General features: G+C 36.7%; 1 pseudogene; it reads right to left on the reverse strand.

Moving 5' to 3' along the window:
- Positions 1-18,297, reverse strand: part of LOC114676736 (ubiquitin carboxyl-terminal hydrolase 10 pseudogene) — a 39,556-nt pseudogene extending 21,259 nt beyond the window's left edge.
- Between the last annotated feature and the right edge of the window lie 1,547 nt (positions 18,298-19,844).

The raw sequence follows: 19,844 nt of genomic DNA on the forward strand, positions 1-19,844 counted from the left end.
ATTATACCCAGTACTGTTATTATTGAACATATCAACTGCCATGAAATTCACTCTTTCTCTCTCTCTCTCTCTCTCTCTCTCTCTATATATATATATATATATATATGTGAACATTTTTAAAATAACCATTTATCAACGATTTTAACCAGGCTAGGAATATAATACATTTGGGAATATTTCTCCTATAGCTCACAAGATTTTCATTTTCATTGTAGAGATTTTTTTAGGAGGAACTATTGAAAATTTAATGTAGCAAGTATGACTAATCAAACAGATAGCGTTTTTCCTTGGAAGAAATGTGTTATTCATATTTCAGAAATGGGAAGCTAGCTATTGCATTTCCAAGGATGCTCTTTTCCTAAATCCAGGGTCTGAAGGTGTCCCTGAAGCTGAACTGACAAGAAATTCCCCACAGTCAATTCATCTGTGAAATAAAATTCAGGAAGGCAGGGATGAGCAGACAGGGAAGGCTGTGGGAGCAGCAGTGGGCTAGGACAATGCTGTTGTCCCAGGGACAGAGACACAGGCACTGTTGGCCCCACAAGAGCAGGGTCAATCACGGGATGCCCATGGGGCTGCCTGGGGAAAATGGCATTACACTGCCCTCCCCAGCTCTTCCCAACCTAATCTCCACAATCCCAAGGCTGAGCAAGAGAATTCCATCTTGCCTTCACAGCATAAAAGAGGTAAAGAGTTCCAAAACTGGCAGCAACACCATTCAACATCAAGGGAAAGGCTGAGAAACATCCACACAATGAGGCGAGGTCATTTCTTTTAGAACTTTGGAGCAGGAGGGCTCGCCACCTGACCCTCATCGTCACCATCTTCACGCCCTCTGAAAGAAGACAAATGAGGCTTTTCACTTAAAGCCACGCTTACTTTGATTTCAAAAAAAAAGGACATTTCTTATAAACGGCATTGAGCAATGTATGTGGCTTACATATCATAAGGAATTCTGAGAATGGAAAAGGGAACCCTGGAGATCCCCTTGGCCCTCATGTCCTCATATGCACTTCATGTTTTCACTGGGGCCTGAGCACACGGACACATCCACTGAAAAAAAGAAAAGAGGAAACGACTAAAAAACAGAAACAATTTTCAGTTGACAGTGCTGTATTTTCAAGGAATTGCGAAGTACTCTAAGTTACTGAAAGAGCAGTGTTACTATCTAATGTCCCTAAAAGATTTTAAAATAAAGGTCAATATAACTTTCATTTACAGAATTCACCTTTATTTGTTGTTTGTTGTTGTTTCATAGTTTCATGTTTTCTATGAGGTGTTTAGGCAAAGGTGTATGAAAATATCTTTCAGATTGTTCCGATCGTAATGCTCCACCATTTACTGGTACTGAGAACTTTCTTGGTCTTTGTTTAAATGTGCAGCTGGCTCCCGGAGGTAGCTCTGATTATTTGTCTCTGATCCCTCCTTGCAGGTTCTCCTGGGAAGCCCCACTCGGGCCCCAGGCTTTGAGGTTTCCCTGTGCTTTCTCACAGCTGCAGGCTGACCAGTTCCTACTGATGCTGAGGTTGCTCTGGTATAAAAACCTTCTGTTTAGTGCACGCACCTACAGATAGTACTGGATTCTGATTCTCTCCTGCTAGGAATTCTGCTTTCATCTCGGACTATGGACAACAGCTCACTTCTTGCCACAAGATCAGTGAGCTGAATTTTTCTGATTCCTTTTCATCCAAGATAAAACACCAGCTTCCTTATTCCAAGATCTAGGGCAGGATCACAATTTCTAGTGCCCAGGAAGGGACCTATATCCCCATCTGTCCTACTAATTACATAATGTGTGTGTGTCTGTGTAGATGTATGTACACACGTAGCATGCGTGTGTGTGTGCATGTGTAGAGGATCTTCAACCAATTAGAGCAATTTGGCTTCAGCTACACAACTGCTATGCATACCCCATATTTTTCAATCATGTGGAAATTCCCCTTCTTGCTTTCAACTTTAGTTATGACCTATTTGTCTAAATGTTAAGGAATAGGATGTATATGCTCTGATGGGTTACATGCCTCTGTCTTTTCAGCATAAATGACCAGAACCCTATTGAGCATGTTTACATCTATTTAATGTGAGAATAATTCAGAATTGTCTACTTAGGACCTGTCCTCTGCTTTTCAGTTAGGGCCATGGTAGCTACACACATGAATTACGAAGCCTAAGGTGCTATCTTTTTCTTGTTGTTCATTTTATGACAAACTATAGCTAAAAATGATTTATTTCTTGAAAATGTGCTTGGAAAATTACGAGCTTGACACAATTTTCTAGGAAAAATATATTTGGCTAACGTCTCTATTTTTCTCTAATTAATAGTCTATTCAAATTGTCTCTTTGGAGTCAAGTTATACAATGATTCATTTTGCTCAGATTTCTAAAACTTTTGGCAGAATAGTGTACATATTTCATTGCTATTTTTCAAATATCCCCTGTAATTGCTGTTATTTTCTCATTTCTAATTTTTCCATAAATAATTTATTTTTCTCTCTGTGCAACAACTCATTTTTACTTTAAAGTATATATATTTTTCTTTTGATTATGCTTTTCTTTAAAATTTGATATGCAATTTTAATGTAAGTATTAAAAGTAAAAACTAAATAACTTCAAATGGAAGTATGTGCATAATAAGGTAAATGCCTTACCTGTAATACAACAAGCCTATACTTTTATGGTATTACATGCATACTTTTAATTAAAACGTATAAAAAATAAAAAGCTTTTCATATAAATGTACCAAATATAAAGAAACATAAAAGCCAAATACTCTAGGAGTATATATATATACATACACACACACACACCACACACACACACATATATATAGCTTAATGTGTCTATTCTTGAAAATATGCAATAAAGCTACTCTTATGGCCAAATTATCAATTTCTCAATTCATTTCTTGTTGTTTCCATGTATGACTTGAAGCTCTGATTTGAAGTCATTAAAGATCCTGAATATTATGTCATCTTGAGAAATCAAATAGTTTTTCAATATGAATATATTACTTGTTGGCTTTTCACTTTAAGCTTGGATTGTGTTTTCTCTACATTAATTTAGCTACATTTACTCCTGCTGTTAGCAATTGATGTGTTATATATCTCTTCCATTCCTCTACTTTCAAACTATATGTGTGGTTTATAGTATGTCTCTAAAACACAGAAAACAGCTAGATATTTATTTTTTTTCAAAATCAGTGATTATCTTGGCTGGGCACGGTGGCTCACGCCTGTAATCCCAGCACTTTGGGAGCCTGAGGTGGATGGATCACGAGGTCAGGAGATTGAGACCATCCTGGCCAACATGGTGAAATCCTATCTCTACTAAAAATACAAAAATCAGCTGGGTGTGGTGGCAGGAACCTATAGTCCCAGCTACTCAGGAGGCTGAGACAGGAGAATTGCTTGAACCTGGGAGGCAGAGGTTACAGGGAGCCAAGATCATGCCACTGCACTCTAGCCTGGGAAAGAAGAGTGAGACTCCGTCTCAAAACAACAACAACAACAACAACAAAAAACAATGACAAAGAAATCAGTGATTTTCTTTTAAAAGGAAGGGTAAATCTATCACATATTTGTGTTAGCTTATCTTTCTTGATATTTTACTTTACGTGTTATGTTTTGTATGTTTTATTTAATATCCATTTCCTCCTTTTTTCCTGCCTTATTGAGTGTCTTGACTATTAACCTTTCTCCCCCAATTTTTTCTAAAAGTATGCAGATTTTTCAGGTTAGTGTTTATTCTTAAATATTAACACATATCTTTACATATACTTCATATTTCTAGATGGAATTAGTGTTTGCATTTTTTAAATAGATAGCCCTATGAGGTTGTATTCCCTGTCACCATTCTCCACCATACTTGCGCACCAGCTCCATCACACATATTTGTATTCCAAATTCCTATCTGCCATTCATATATTAGCATGTACCAGTCAAACACAAGTTCTACACAGCAGCAGAGATACATGTGTATATTTAGTGCACATTTTTACTCTAAATTTCACATCTTCAAGTTTTAAATGTTCCTCCCTTCCTTTGTGTCTTTTGCCCATTTTCTGCGTTTCTTCCTTCTGTATTCCTAACAAATGTTGTACTTTCTGATATACTACCTGTGTCATATATATTCTAAGACACACTACACCTTTGCTCTGTATTAAATAATCAGCTTAATCACCACAATTCCTTGTTGTCTTTGCTCCTGCATCTATTAAGCTAATCAGCTCATCTACTGAGGTTTTTAAAATCAAATGATTAAATTTACGTGCAAATTTTGTTTTTGATTTATGCTCAATTTATTTAAATATATAACATGAATTTCTTAAAAGCGTAAATTTTAATATCAGTCTTCTGATTCCTTCATTAAATCTGTTTCTTCAGGTGTTAGTTCTCTTTACTGACTTGTTTTCATTTCTCATGGTATACACTTTCCTCAAATATTGAGTGATCTATATGGTTGTCTGCTCAACTTTGTATTTAAAGATCACCATTCCACTTCCTGCTATGTTTGTGTATCCTCTTTCCAGTATTTGCAATTAGGAAGTGAAGAGAGTTAAGCTGACTTCTTCTCTGGCATGACAGGTTTTCTGCTCCCTGTAAGGTGTGAGTCCCTCCCAGCCTTTGTTGTCCCTGTACATGTTGTTCTATTTGCACACAAAAGCCACTCTTTAGCATCAGTGGCTGATGAGGCTAATAGGCCTCTGTACTGGAAATTGATTTTCTTTCCTCAAAAAATATCTCAAAGCTCCCTTCAGTATCTTTTAACTCTGAGCTTGTGGCTCCCTGGCATCACTCCTGTAGTTGGGGTGGGATTATTTTTTCTACATCTATTTTTGTTTATAAATACGTTTTTGTTGTTGCCGTTTTCTCCTTAAGTCTGATACCCTCTCCTTTCTGCCTTAGGATACTGAGGCAGGAGAATAAGGTCTGGAGGCAGGGAACCTAAGGCTGATTCACGCTGAGTTTCTAGAGCTAAATCAAAAGGAAAACTCCAACTTTCCACATCTAAGTAACAAAAGGACCAGAGACTACTCCCTTTGCAGACACCTTCCCCATCTGGAAAACTGAAAGTACCTCTGATTAGTTTCAGAAAGCAGAACGTACCTCTGATTGGTTGCTTTTTGCATAAAAGTGTAACTTTGTAACTTCTCTTCAGCCTCTGATTGGTTGCTTTCCACAACCAGACTAATTGCGAGACCACAACTTCATTTGCATGGGGTGTACACCAAGTGGCCAATGGGAAACCCCTAGAGGGTATTTAAGCCCCAGAAAATTCTGTAACTGAGGCTTTGAGCCTTGCTCAGCTGGTTCCCACCCTGTGGAGTGTACTTTCATTTTCAATAAATCTCTGCTTTTGTTGCTTCTTGTCTCCTTGCTTTGGTTGTGCATTTTGTCCAGTTATTTGTTCAAAATGCCAAGAACCTGGACATCCTTCACTGGTAACAATACCACCCAACTTTTAAAGTATTTCAAAGTATTTGAGTTTTTTATTGATCCATAAGAATAAGACCTAATGTCAAATTTAAAAAGTCACAATATAATACTAAGAAATAAACTCTTCTTCATACTTGGCTTAAAGGTATGTACTAGTATATTGTTCTCTGTAAATACTATGATCAGGTGTACTTATTTTGGAAATAACAGTTAGTACCTTTAAAAATGAGCTCAAATACTTCCATTGAGCAGAGTAAATATAATGTTACCTGCCTTTTTGAGAATTATAAGAGATGAAATAATGAAGGATTCCTTTTAAATAAACATATTTGAGGTCATTAAAAAATATTGATGAAATCATGGCAGAGCCTTTCTTAAGAGGCCAACGTTATCTTAACAATGATTACTTCATGTCACAAAATTGTGATTGCTGGGTCTTGAGTGTTTTTGCAACTTACTGTTAGGAGCAATTAGCCTGTCAGAAAAAATGGAATTATTTTTGGATTAACAGTAATGATGCTCGGCCATCTAGGTGGACCTTGGTTGATGGCAGATATACCTGCAGTATTGGTCTCCACAATGATTGTCAGGGCTGATTTAACTGATGATAGGTTCTGATAGACCAGTGTTACTTTCCTCACTCAGAATTTTGACTATGAAAAAAGAGGTGAACTCTTTTAAAAGAAAACCTATTTTAAAAGAAGGTGGATTTCAGATATAAGAGGGAGCCTGAGAGTATGGGGTAGTCATTGTGCTCCATATATATCACCTGACAGGGCATGGCTGACTCCTCATTAATTCAGCCATTCAGTCACAGAGGCAGTCAGCAAATATGTATTGTGAACTTAACAACGATATAGACACTTACTATATTGGGCTCTGGAGATTTTCTTTTAAGTTGAATAAGCCACAGATTTCTGACCGTTAGAGTGGACAAAGGACATATCATTAAATGTATGTGATAAATGTTAGTGGGACTACAAAACAATGGCCTTTTGGGAGATAATGGATTGAGGCAAAGAACAGTCTCTTGAAAAACTCCTGATCTGGACACTTAATAAAGTGTCCCAAGCCCAGGTCACAGAAGTAATTTTTTATAAATATTTTTGAAATACAAAGTACTTTCTATGTGAATTAATTACCAGTGCTCTCTTACTGAGTCTCCAACACGTAAAAGCAACCATTATAAAACAATGCATTTCCAAGATATGCAGAAATAACTGCCATCAAGAGTTTGAGAAAAATAAACTTCAGTGTTTCTTCTGTGGGTCTCTCTCTTCTGGACACCAGGCCTGAGACTTCAGCAAAGAAAAATCCCTGTTTAAATTAGGAACTCAGGAACATTTTGACTATGATATGCTTTATTTAGTCTTACTTAGTTCCATATGTTTTCCAGTAGAGAGTAAATAAAAGGGACATCATGATTACATAAATCAAGGATAACAACATGAGGAATATAAAAATATTTACCTCCAGCCATTTAACTATACCTCAGTTATCCACACAACAATAACATCAGCAAAATACTACTAACCTATGGTTTTACTGAAGTAATAACCAAGTACTTATTATAAAATTTCCTAATAGGAATTCATCAATGTATATATTTCAGAGAAGAGAGCGCAATACATGCATATCTATAAAGATGCCATCCATATATACAAAATACACATTGCCTGTGGCAATGAAAGAAAATCTTTAGTGTTAATTAATGAGGAAAAGCCAAAATGAATCAACATTTTTAAAACTACACAAAAAACCAAAGCTCTCCAAAAATTCTCAACCTAGAATTCCAGATATAGCTAAAGTATCTCCTAAAATACTAATTTAAATGTTATGCAAGTAATTTTAAAAATGGATTAAAGAACAGTTTTTTTCTGAAAAGGTAAACAAAACAGAAAAAGTAATAGTGAGCAAAGCAATTGTTACTGAAGTGGTAAATCTAAGAAAATATTGATTATATCTGGCAATTATAAATAATTTAGAAGTTTAAAAACATATAGTACATGAATATTACTCAAAAGTAATATGAGAGATGAGAAAGAATATATTAAAACTTTCTAAGAGGCTCATCTTGTTCAGAAATAGAAATATTGATTAACTTTAGACTGTGTTAAATAAGATGAATTTTATATGGCAAATCTAAGAAGAACCAATTAATAGAACATTATTTGTTGAAGAGCCAGGCATAAGATAACTAGTACAAAATATAAACATATAAAATAAAAAACAATAGTATCTAGAATATTTTTAAATTTTTACAAAGCAATAAAATAAGCAACCAAACTGATAGGAAGATAGGCAAAACATATTAAAAGGATATTAACAGAAAAATAAAGTAAAATGTGACTAAATCTGCAAAGAAATCTTCTCATTAATAATCATTAAAACGGGATTAAATGAAATACTATTTGTGCCTGTTATAACGGAAAAATTATTACAGCTAAACAAGTGTGGCATATATGTGAAAGAACAGGAATGTTTGCATAAGACTAGCAAGGGTTTAAATTGGATTAATCCCTTTTGGAAGCAAACAATTTATATTCCTATTTATTGAAGACGATGGGCTGCCCATTCTTAGAGTGAGCAGCAGCCACACGGAAGCATTGCAATAGAGGCTCTCTTACCAAGATGCAAATTGAGATAGAAGTATATGTATTGTATTTGCTATTCTGACAAATCAAAGATGAACTAATCAGTATGAAAAGGAAGTAAATAAAATAAGTTATTCTTGGCAAATTCTTACAATTAAACTCTACCCATACTAACAATAATAGTGTATATTTTCTTGATACACCAGTTAGCACAGTAAGTATTTATATCTACAAAAATATGAAGCAAACGTGTGAGCAACAATTGATCATCTGTGTGACTGCAGGCTTTTTGTGTTAATCATTGAAGTTTTCTACATTTCCAAGTATTTCCAAATTTATTTCAATAAAAAGACTTTTCTACTATCTTATTGACTCTTCACACTTTCCCTCTTTCTGTGTAATTACTCTAAGTATCTTAAACTCATACTACATACAGAAATATAAATTTAGAATAAGAACTATTGTCTTGGGTATATATAAAACAAAAACAAGTTACTTTGTACTTTTTAATTTTTTCACCATAAACACAATAAAACCCCTACTTTCGAAAAAAAAAAGATACACGTTTACTATTTTTTTTTTTTGTATTTTTAAGGAAAAAAAGGTATTCAAAGGAAATATTTCTGAATCTTAAGTTATATATTGATTACTGCAAAAAATTATTAAATACATTTTTCTCTCAGTTAGGCATAACTTACAGTGTCATAAAATATATTCAAATGTAACATTTTTTTTCTCTCCTATAGTATAAAATCAGAACTTGGTTTAGAGAAGTATTTGCTGTGCTCTGATTTACTTTGAGAGCCTATTTTGGTTCTTCCATACTTTACTGACCATAAAAGCTCCAGAGCTGGTGGTACCTTTTCTAACCACTTCTTTTCTTGCTCTTGGTTGCTCAACAGCAGGTGATGGATTGTGTTAGTTGCTAGGGTCAAGCTGTTGTCTATAGGAAAAATAAATCATAACATTTGCAGCAATTATCCCAAGTACAATATCACCATTTAAATTACTGTTTAACACCCCCAGCTCAGATTTGTATACATGAGTGGCACCTCTGGATATAGGACTCACAGTGAAATAAATGCCCAGAGCACCAGCAAATGAAGAAATAGAAAGACAGAAAGACTGTAGTAAAAGGGATCAGGGGAAGATGCAAATTCTGAAATTAAAAGAAAACCCTCACTTTATAGATGTTAGATTTCCTACAATACAGCATATATTACCTATGCCACAATATTTTTTAATGAATTTTTTTTTCCATTAGCCATAGTGATACAGGAGTTAAAAAGAAATTAGTTAGGCAGATAGTGAGGGTAAGAAAGTCCTTGGTAAGATTTTCCTTTTAATGAAAAACAGTCCCCAAATCATTTTCTTTTCTAACAAAGAGCAGCCTGTAAAATTGAGCTGCAGACATAGACAAGCAAGCTGGAAGCTTGCAAAGGTGAATGCCGGTAGTTGTGCCAATAGAAAAAGGCTACTTGGGATTAGGCATGTTCAAAATGACAGCTCCATGTTCCCGTCTCTTTGACAGCCACGTGTACAGTAAGGAGCAGGCAATGTGGCACCAATCAGGCAACAACCTCATTTGCATAATGATTCGGGTGGGGCAGCCAGCTTCCCCCAGCATTATGTAAACATCACAGTTGGTCCAACCAATCTTTGGGCCCTATGTAAATCAGACACTGCCTTCTCAAACCTGTCTATAAAATCTATTGCCTTCCAACACAGGCCGGAAGTCCCATTCAGGCATCCCTCTCCCAGGAGAGAGGTATTCTCCTTTCTCTTTCTTTTGCCTATTAAACCTCCAGTCTTAAACTCACTCTTTGTGTGTGCTGGAGTCCTTAAGTTTTTTGCCATGAGGTAATGAACCTCAGCTATCACCCCAGACAGCAATGTAGCTCAATAACAGATTTGTAGTTAGCTCTGATGATGGTGGTAAGTGGCAGAATAAAAGCAATGACAGAACTGGAGAGCATTACCTGAATGTAGATCACAGCTCCCCTGACCATCACGTGTGTGACCTTGGACAAACATTAGCATCTCAGGTCTCGCTTCCCCCCATCAACTTGAAATTGTGGATGTTAGATTCATAATTGCTATTGTTCTCCTCAGATATATTTGCATATGATTCTCTCACACTAATTTTTTATGTAAGGAATGTAAATAAGAAGTAGATAGTAATAATCTACTGATAAACATTTAATCTCTCTAAGTTGTTAGTTTTTAAACTTTTGCTCATATGAACAATAAGAAGTACATCTGACAAAGGGCTAATATCCAGAATCTACAAAGAACTCAAACAAATTTACAAGAAAAAAAAAAACAACCCCATCAAAAAGTGGGCAAAGGATATGAACAGACACTTCTTAAAAGAAGACATTTATGCAGCCAACAGACACATGAAAAAATGCTCATCATAACTAGCCATCAGAGAAATGCAAATCAAAACCACAATGAGCTACCATCTCACACCAGTTAGTATGGTGATCATTAAAAAGTCAGGAAACAACAGGTGCTGGAGAGGATGTGGAGAAATAGGAACACCTTTACACCATTGGTGGGACTGTAAACTAGTTCAACCATTGTGGAAGACAATGTGATGATTCTTCAAGGATCTAGAACCAGAAACACCATTTGACCCAGCCATCCCATTACTGGGTCTATACCCAAAGGATTACAAATCATGCTGCTATAAAGACACATGCACATGTATGTTTATTGCAGCACTATTCACAATAGCAAAGACTTGGAACCAACCCAAATGTCCATCAATGATAGACTGGATTAAGAAAATGTGACACATATACACCATGGAATACTATGCAGCAATAAAAAAGGATGAGTTAATGTGCTTTGTAGGGACATGGATGAAGCTGGAAACCATCATTCTCAGAAAACTATCACAAGGCCAGAAAGCCAAACACTGCATGTTCTCACTCATAGGTGGGAATTGAACAATGAGAACACCTGGACTCAGGAAGGGAAACATCACACACCGGGGCCTGTTGTGGGGTTGGGGGAGCGGGGAGGGATAGCATTAGGAGATATACCTAATGTAAATGACAAGTTAATGGGTCCAGCACATCAACATGGCACATGTATACATATGTAACAAACCTGCACGTTGTGCACATGTACCCTAGAACTTAAAGTATAATAAAAAATAAAAATAAAAAAGAAGTACATTTTATGCTTAGTATAAACACACATAATCTATCTAATCTGTCATCTATTATAAAACAAAGGTTTCACAAACCAACTTCCATTCTTAACTGTTTGTGACAAACCCTGATTGTTCTATTACAATTTATTTAAAGCCCATTTGCATGGATATAAGTTCTTTCATATAATGACTCTTCCTAACTTTTCATTCTTATCTGCAGAATCTCTTTCATACTATCTCAGTCTCCAGCGCTGTTCAACAAACATACATGCTTGTGCAAACATGCAGAAATACACATGTATGCACATACACAATGCTATTTCTCTGATTTTTCATATAGATGAGATTTCTTATCTTCTGCAACAAATTTTGATAACTGCACATTTCTTAAAGTTTTATTGTTCAGTACATAAAAGTAAAGAAGTTGGGATTAAGCAAAGAGAGCTGGGTTATAAGCTGTTGAGGGAAATTTAAGATTTTTTTTATCCTTTGGGGGAAAAATGGTATTAAGGTACTGCTAAGGTAGTGAATATATCTGGCTCAAAATTATTAACCCTAATAAGATGTTGTCAATTGGACTTTTTCGTAAGAGTATTTCCATTCATTAAATTATCTAACTAGGTAAGGTAATGTCTTGAACCATCCTCCTTAAAAAAAAAAAAAGAAAAAAAAAAAAACTTAGAGAAAAATGAGCCACTGAATAATCTTCACCCCCACCCCCTGTGAGACACTACAGGTCTGAGGGGATGAGAATATGAAAACACAGTTCTGTTTCGGTGAACAGAAAATGAAGAGCACTTATGAATATCTAGGGTATGGGAGATAGACTGACAGCTGCCATTAGCATTACAACTATCTCCATGTAAGGATATCCAAAGAGCCACCTCTAATCCATGCTCCAGTAGAAGTGTCCATTGTAAACTCATAGGCGTCTCAAGCATGGAAGAAGGCAGCTTTTAGGCATGGAGAATTGTAAGATTAGGTGACCATTGCCACTGATACCAGTTCTGTTTGTCCTTTGCTTAATGTAGATGCTATTAAAGAGTATTTAATTCAGTCAATGAAAGAATTGAAATAGACTAAATGTTTAAAGTCAGCCAATAAAGTTAATTACATAAGACTTATTTAAAGTGCCTAATTCAGATAACACCATCTCTGAAAAATGTTCTATCTTGAAATGTCCTATAGAGTTTCCTGTTTTAGTGAAATTCCTATAGATAAAAGTATTCAGTGCTTTTCCTCAGCTATTTCTGATCCTTACACACATGTTCCCAATGCTACGTTCATATTGAATTGTAATTTACAGAGTAATTTGCATGTGGCAATCAGGATTACTAACTCCTATTAGACTCCCTTGTATTACCCAAAATATATTGTAATAATAATAGTACTTACTTGTGCATGCAATTTTACAATTGAATGGCATATGAGAAGGAGTTTACCTATCACTTCTCATATTTCTATCCTGTAAAAGACTAAGGACATGGAATTTGCGCTTGTGGTCTTTCATTGGGAACTTTTAGAAGGAATGTTTTGTTTTGTTTTTGCCATAGAGATGAAGAGCAGATCAGAGCTTCCATGGGGCTCAGGACTTTGTGCCTCAATAACAAAAGTTGAGCACATCCACCCTCCTTCATGCCTCATGTCCAGAACAGCAGTGCACCACTGGCATTATCACCTAAGTGTACAACAAGGCAAGATCACCTTTGACAAGCTCTCCCTTTCTTCTGCCTCCCTTTGAGATTGTGGGAGAGGCCTGTCTTCACTCTGTTCTTTGTGTCTACAATAAGAGTGGCTGATCTACTATCTTTCTCTTCTTATGTAGCTGTTTTATATTTTCGTTGCACTTACTACTCTGCTTCTCTTTGTCGGCACACCTGTTTATGTGACCCAAGACCTCTGCTTTAGCCCCAGGCCTGGATAAATTTGCTATTTAAGTTGCTTACTGCAGTTATCATGTGCTTGCACAGACAACCCAAATTGTCATCTGTTTTCTATTAGGCTACCAAATACTTAGCCATGCTCATCAGTCAGACCTTTGACGAGGAAGTGGAAGAAGTGAAAAGCCAGAACCCTATCAATTGCCAGCATTTATTTATGTATCTCTGTTCCTTACAGCAGTGAGCCCTGTTCTAGCCTATCATAGGCACTGCACATAGAATTCTATTAATATCTGTTGTACTGAGTTAAACAGAATGCACAGAGAAAATGATACATAACATCTCATCCATAATGCAAATGCTACACTACCAGTGTTTTTCAATTGCTGCTTATCTCTAATGACCTTCTTAGCTCTGCTACACACTGAGAAGACACAAATCACAAGAAAGGAGGACAAAATCTTACCATGTAGAGGTAGATTAGGGCAGATTCTCCATTATGTCTGTCCTTGAGAAAACTGTTAGGATCACCATAAAAAGTACATTGTAGAGACTCCAATACACTGTGAATAAAGGAGTTAGAGGAGGTGAATGAGCAGAATCATTGGTGGAGAAATAATTATTTGGCTGATGCAGTGAAATATCTGAGTCCCTCTTTACTGACCAACAATCGACCTCAGAAAAGTATAGCGTCCCTTCACCTAAGTGTGTGTAGGATGGATTAGAGTGAGGTGGTCCTCAGCTTAAATTTAGCTTACATGTTAATGGTTAGTGATGCCAAAATAAAAATTTAAGTGGGAAAAAATGAAGCTCATGGGGTTATGCTTGGTGCAATTGTTGTAAAGAATGTTTCTAGGGATAATTTTTGCTGACGAAATAAATCACTCTCAGTAATTCATTGTCAATTAAGGATGTGACTGAGAACAACATAGTTTATTGTAATTTTCAATAATAAATAACGACTTTGATTACTGGAATAATTTTAACTATCTACATTCATAAATGTTACTGATGAATTTCTTTTAAAAATATCCCTATGTTGGCCAGGTGTGGTGGCTCACGCCTGTAATGCCAGTGCTTTGGGAGGCCCAGGTGGGTGGATCACAAGGTCAGGAGATCGAGACCATCCTGGCTAACATGGTGAAGCCCCGTCTCTACTAAAAATACAAAAAATTAGCCGGACGTGGTGGTGGGTGCCTGTAGTCCCAGCTACTCAAGAGGCTGAGGCAGGAGAATGGGGTGAACCCGGGAGGTGGAGCCTGAAGTGAGCCGAGATCGTGCCACTGCACTCCAGCCTGGGCGACAGAGCCAGACTCTGTCTAAAAAAACAGACAAAAAATCCCTATGTTACTTCAGTAGGTCCAGATTAAACTAACAACATACCGTTTTAAGGTTCTGTGCCTGATGTATTTGTATGTGTGAATGTTGGCTGGTGTTGTTGAAAATGTGTTCCATGGACCAGTAGTGCCTCCAAATATATTAGTATGTATCTGCCGTACTGAAAAAAGTGAAACCATTTTGTTTACTTTAGGATGTTTTATTTCTCCAAATGTGAATCTCACTGAGGGCAATAGAGCATGGAGTGAATCCAAAATTCATTTGTCCAGAGCACATTTTAACACAGTACATCCAGTAGCATATGGAATGGGATAAATGGTATCCCCTACCCGCAAAACATATGCCTGTGTCCTAATCCTTGGAACCGGTGAATGTTACCTTATCTGGAATAAAGGTTTTCATAGCCATACTTAAGGTTCTGGAAAATGGGAGTTGATCCTAGGTTAACCAATAGCTAACCAATGGTTAACTAATCCCATGACAAATATCTTTATAAGACAGATACTGGCCGGGCGCGGTGGCTCACGCCTGTAATCCCAGCACTTTGGGAGGCCGAGGCAGGCGGATCACAAGGTCAGGAGATCGAGACCACGGTGAAACCCCGTCTCTACTAAAAATACAAAAAATTAGCCGGGCGCGGTGGCGGGCGCCTGTAGTCCCAGCTACTCAGGAGGCTGAGGAAGGAGAATGGCGTGAACCCGGGAGGTAGAGCTTGCAGTGAGCCGAGATCACGCCACTGCACTCCAGCCTGGGCGACAGAGGGAGACTCCGTCTCAAAAAAAAAAAAAAAAAAAAAAAAAAGACAGATACATAGTGGAGACACACCCAGGAAAGTCCATGAAGCAGAGAGATGCACAAGTCAAAGAACGTGAATAGCTGCAAGGAGGGAGAGGAGGGATTGGTCCCCAGTACAGCCGCAGGACATGCGTCTCCATCCTTAATTAGACTCTGTACTGCTAATGGCAACAACTGGGAGAGAATATACTTCTTTGTTTTAAGCCACACAGTTTGAGGCAATTTGTTACAACAGTCCTAGAAACTACTATAGCATCTTTGGCAAATATTGCCATAGGCATCTTTAAACATAGATACCTATTATAAAATATGTTCAATATTTAATTTATCTTTAAATAGTTAAATATATTATTTTTCTTTATATATATCAATATATAGATACATATATAATTGATATAAATATATTATTATTATTGAAAATAATTCTGCCAGAAATCTTTTCCAGAATGTATTCCATATTTCCTATGGAATATGCTGATTCCTATGTCGATTTCTATACTAATAAAGGTAATTACAGAACTACATAAAATTTCTATCCTTAACTCTTCTAATAAATGTTTATCTGCATAATATGCCATTCCATAATAATTATTTATTCTATTTTCTAGAAAAATACAGCAGATACAAAGGACCTTAAAGTTCTGGTAATCAGAATATATTTCAGAATGTAATAGTAGGTTAAGGAGAATTGTAATTATCTTTAGCAGAAGGACAACAGTTTAAAAAATATCTGCAAACCTTTAAAAAGCTGTCTTTCATAAGTCATGGGGATCGTTTTTACTCTTTTGCCTGTTTGGAAAGGGAGCATCCTTGCGTAAAGCACAAATGGAAGTTTTTCATCCTGTGATAAAAACAGTAGCAGCAATGAAAACAATTGCTATCATTTATTGAGTGTCTGTCGTGTGACTGGTACTATGTTAGTATTTTACATGTATAAAACACAAAAACATCTGCAAAATGTTACTATCTTCATTTTCTGATCAGAAGTCAGAACTTCCAAGAAATTAAATCATTTTCCTAAGTTTAAACATCTAGTATATACCCAAGCAGAGACCCAAGATTTTATATAGAATGTTTCCAAATCTGAATTTTTATTCCCTTTCTTATTTGGAAAAGACCTGTATTCTCACACTGAAATTACAGATAGGTTTTAATGATGACTATTTGCACACAAAATAACAGAAGAAACCAACATACATGGTTTACTCACAGAAAAGAGGATGTTCATAAAATCAAATGTAGGCAGTTGGTAGGCAGTGTGTCACTTCCATGCCTGGGATGTTCTCTGGGAGGACAGAATCTTTATAGGTAGCTGCTCCCACACGCTCTGACTATATTTGTTCATTGTTGCTTGGACTTGATATGGGCTTTCTCTATACTAGGGGTGTAATGCACAATAGATGCATTTAACAAAAAGTGATATGCTTCCATCTTTTCTTTAAAAACAAGCAATACATAGATTATCAACTTTTTCTGTTTAGCATAATATTTAAATAGGAGTCAAAAAGAGCTTATCTTTCTCATTTGCAAGCAACTTTTTAGGTAATAAGTGATTTCCTGTGGAGACATAAAGGGCAATGATCCACTTCTGCCATCAGTTTCCTCTGCTGATTTGAGGCTCCCTCTCATTTGGAATTATCCCATTTTAATAGCTAGTGAGGATAAGTTCGAATTCCCCAGCACCCATTTTTCCAATAAACTGAAAGAAGGAAATAGTCTCATTTTCTTTCCACTTAGACAGAGTTTTCATGGCATTCATGAGACTTTGACCAGGCTGTGCAATAAGTCAGTGTTGGCTTCTTAGGTGTTGTTTCCAATGGGCAAAACAGAACAGATAATCCCCAGATCATATGACTGTTTTGAGGGGTAAATAAAGATAACACATGATGAATGTACTAATACAATAACACATGATGAATGTACTAATACCACATTGATAGCTCATAGTGGTGCAATTACTCTTATAGTCTTTCCAGAATCTGCAGAATCTTGGGTACCCCCTATATTATGACAACACTACCCACTTCATTCTGCAAGAATGACTGAATATTTTTTCTTCACTGGCTTTTTTTCACATTGACCTATTCCATATTATCTGAAATACTCTTATGACTTGAACTCTGTGACACCACACTACTATGTTTCATTTGCTTCTCTACTTATTATTTCTTATTCTGTTTTACAGATCTATCCTCCTTCATCCAGCGTTGTAATGGTGAAGTGCCCAAGCACACTCGCCTACATTCTCTCCTTAGGTTATTGTAGCCACATGCCAATGGCCGTCTGTTCAGTGTTGCCTATCATAATGATCTAGCCTGACATCTTCATCAGAGAAGATGAAGCAATGGTTATTGTACGTGTACTGTTGCCATTTTCACAGTCACTTCAAAGTTAACACTTGAACCGCGTTGATTACCATCCACCACCGTATCATTCTTCCTCACTAACCAACACCTCCTCCAACAGTTCTGTCTTAGTAAATAACACCAATACCTGTCATACTTAAAGAAATTGGGTGCCAGTGGTAACTCTTTCTCCATCACCCTGTCTCCCTTCTAACTGTTTAAAAGTATGGTATCACTTCCATTCACCCTCAAAATATCTTGCTAATCTCTTCAGGTCTCTCTATATTCATTGCTGTCACCTAGGGCAAACCATCACATTTTCTTACAATCTTTCTGAACAAGCTTTTTAAAAGAAGTCTGTCTGTCCCTTCATTCACCATTTTTTTCTCCATAATGCATTAGGAGTGAACTTTAAAAAAATGTAAATTTGATTGAGCATTTTTACATTTTATTTAAATTCTTCAATATATGCCCCAAAGTCTTTATGTTGCCTTGTAACCAGCATGGTTTGGCCCCTCTTGACATCCAGTCTACATACATTTCCCTTTCACTTACAATGTAGTCTTTGCTTGTGGTGTTACAAATGCCATTCCTTTCACGAATATAACGCTTCTCATAATCACATCTGAACTCAATCTCACCGTATAAAAGATGCCTTGCTAGAGTTTCAGGGTAAGTCAGTTTCCCTGTCACTAATCTTATGGTAGCCTGTGCTTCAACTCTATGGTTCTTAAAATTGTTAGTCATTGTATTTTCATGCTTACTTAAGTATTTATCACACAGTCTATCCAAGTTCCATGAATACAGGTAAAATACTTATTTTTGATCAGCATTGTTTTCCCACTGTCTGGGGCAATTTAAATACATATTCAATAACTGTTGAATGAATGAATGAATAAATGAATTCCATCAACAAAAACGGCACTTCTTCCAAGTGAGCTGTTACTCTGGGCACACCCTTCATTGCTCAACTCCAACACCAGCCTCTTCAAATGCTGCAGGAGTATCGTGACAGTGAATAAGTCTCATGAGATTTGATGGTTTTATAAAAGGGAGTTCCCCTACACAAGCTCTCTTGCCTGCCACCATGTAAGACATAACTTTGCTCCTCCTTTGTCTTCCACCACGTGAAACTGTTAAATCTCTTTCTTTTGTAAATTACCCAGGCTCAGATATATCTTTATTAACTGTGAGAACAGTCTCTCTCCTTTGTTCATTACTGGCAGAATTAATTGCTCTCTCCTACAAGTTCCTAATAGGGTTTACTGATGCCACTCAAGCTTTTTGTAGAAGATAACCGGGCTATTTATTGGTTTTGTCAAGAGGCTGGTGAAGAAGAGAGAGACAGTGTTTACTTTCTCAAAGCCAAAATTAAGGAAATGCCTTTACTGCCGATGTCATGGTGTTTATATTGTTAACTTCCTCCTCACTTTCTCTATCACTATCTCTCCCCATCTCTGTCTCTGTTACTCCATCTCTATCCCCCTGCCTCTCTCTCTCTCCCCCTCTGAAGACTCCACATTTAGACAGACAAGTGTCAAGTGGAAGAGAGGGGACATTGAGGACAGATATCCTGAGGAGGCAGAGGTATAAGCCTCAACGGGTAACAAAATCATTTATTTGAAATGGAAGCAGAGCAAAGCAAATAGAAGGAAGCAGAAGGCGTTTTTCAACACACTGCTTCACCATATTGTTCTTTATATCACTCAGGTATCAGCTTCCATACTCACTGATTCTGGGCTATTTCTCAGGTATATGATTCTTTTCTATATTTTGACGTTTGTTCTTGTCACTGGTGGAAAAAGATAGAGTCTTTGGAAAAACCCGAACATCCCTGTAAATTTTAGTTGGCATGAATTTATTTGTGTATTTGGTGCTACTGCTGATCTTCCGTCATGATTTTCAGAGCCTTATAATTTCTCCCCTTGATTCAGAGATGGAAATCTTGGAGGATGAGATATTCTCAACCAGTAATGCCCTTCTACCATCACTCCTGGCAGCCCTCCGCATTTAAGTGAGCAAAGCAAGCAAGACTTCTAGTATTACCATTTGTGTGGTATCTCTATTTCAAAAGGAGACAGGAATAAACAGACTGAATATGCTGTTATATAAGACTGGCTACCCAGTATCAAAAACAACAAGGAAAAACAGGACAAAACAAAACTTTCCCTATGACACGGACTATAATAGAATGTTTGATAAGTTAAAGGACTCCTGTAAGCAAACAAGACTGGTTATGCTTTGATTTAAGAAGTAGTCTGGGGAGACTTCATGAAATATTTATATTTGGACTA

The sequence above is a fragment of the Macaca mulatta genome, chromosome 3 (assembly GCF_049350105.2).
Source record: "Macaca mulatta isolate MMU2019108-1 chromosome 3, T2T-MMU8v2.0, whole genome shotgun sequence".
NCBI classification, from domain to species: Eukaryota; Metazoa; Chordata; class Mammalia; order Primates; family Cercopithecidae; genus Macaca; species Macaca mulatta.